Source organism: Cornus florida, unplaced genomic scaffold (assembly GCF_030987335.1).
Source record: "Cornus florida cultivar Cherokee Brave unplaced genomic scaffold, ASM3098733v1 CherokeeBrave_3.0.0_Hap2_Chr01, whole genome shotgun sequence".
Taxonomy (NCBI): domain Eukaryota; kingdom Viridiplantae; phylum Streptophyta; class Magnoliopsida; order Cornales; family Cornaceae; genus Cornus; species Cornus florida.
In genome coordinates this window covers 630456-631973 of record NW_026775571.1, presented here as the reverse complement: position 1 = coordinate 631973, position 1518 = coordinate 630456, and the positions used below count along the sequence as shown (strand labels likewise).

Genomic DNA, 1518 nt, shown 5'->3' with positions numbered 1-1518 from the left:
TAGCATTAAGAGTGCTAGCTATTTGCCCTACTTGGGTTTCTAGCTTTGCAATAGATTGAGAGTGAGAGTGAAGCAATTGTGTGTTTGCCTCAAGAGTGCCCAAAGCATTCAAAACTTTCTCTTCCAAAGCGGGACTTCTAGCATTACCTTGGGAATATGATTGGTTGGGAAAATGAGAATTAGAAAATTGTTTCCCTTGTGATTAATAAGGCCTATAACTTTAGGATCCTTGGCTTTGAAGTGGAGGTGGAATGTACTTTCCTTGGAAACCGCCTTGGGAAGGGTTTGAGCCTTCTCCTTGGTTTTTCCAAGAGAAGTTCAGATGATTTCTCCAACTTGGATTATAATGAGTACCATAAGGATTTCCTCCTTGATTCACAAAAGTTGCATTAACTTGCTCATTAGGTTCGCTTTGCACTTATCCATGAGGACAATGAGAAGTAGAATGGAGAACACTAAAACAAGTCATGCAAGATTCATTTGATGCACGATGAGAATGGTTAGGAAAGGAAGATACTTGGTTCACCGAGTTTTGGTTAATCAAAAATTGATCAAACCTTTGAGATAGAGATTTCATCTTGGCGGCTATCTCATTAGAGTTGTTGACTTGATGTAAGCCAACACTCGTCCTACCTTGTGTATTTCTACCATTCTTTGAAGACAATGTTCTATGCAAGGAATTTTCACTCATGCTTTCATAGAGACGCCACACATCATCCACATGCCTATCAATGTAAGAACCACCCATGGAAGCATCAACCATACCCTTGTAATTGTCCGATAAGCTCTCAAAGAAATATTAAAGTAATTGCCATTTGGGCATGTCATGATGTGGACACTTCCTAAGCAATTCATTGAAGCGTTCCCATGCTTCATGAAAAGTTTCCCCATCCCTTTGTGTAAACTCTCTAATGGACGTTCTCATGGCATTGGTCTTTGAAACTAGATAGTATTTCTTCAAAAACTTTTGTTGCATTTCTGCCCAAGAAGTAATTAAAAAGGCCTAAGATTGTTGAACCAATATTTTGCCTTGTCTTTAAGGGTGAATGGAAAAATTTTAAGCCTTAAGACTTCTTTCGGCATGTCCGTGTATTTCACGGTAGAACAAATTTCAAGGAACTCATCCAAATGCTTATAAGGTTCTTCACTAGGAAGTCCATGAAAGTTAGGAAGCATTTGAATGGTTTGTGCTTTGATTTCATAATGATGTGCTCTAAATGGTGGCAATTGGATGCATGTAGGTGCATTATACTCATTTGGCACATAATGGTCTCTTAAAGTAAGTGCTGGGTTAGCTACTTGAGGTGCAACATGAACACCTTGATTTTGAATTCCTTGATTAATGATTGGCGGTTGTGGAACATACATTGGCCTTGGCATTCCCAATGGAACTTGGCCTTGTTGTTGAGGTTGATGAATGTATGGCCTAGGAATGCCTAGTGGTACTTGCATGTTATCATTGTGCACATTAGGGTGGAGGATACCTTGTTGGTCTATATGACCAAGGTCCTCAACATG

General features: G+C 39.4%; 1 pseudogene; it reads left to right on the top strand.

Moving 5' to 3' along the window:
* The first annotated feature begins 821 nt into the window (after positions 1 to 821).
* On the top strand, positions 822 to 919 carry LOC132282541 (small nucleolar RNA R71; annotated as a pseudogene).
* Positions 920 to 1518: the final 599 nt, after the last annotated feature.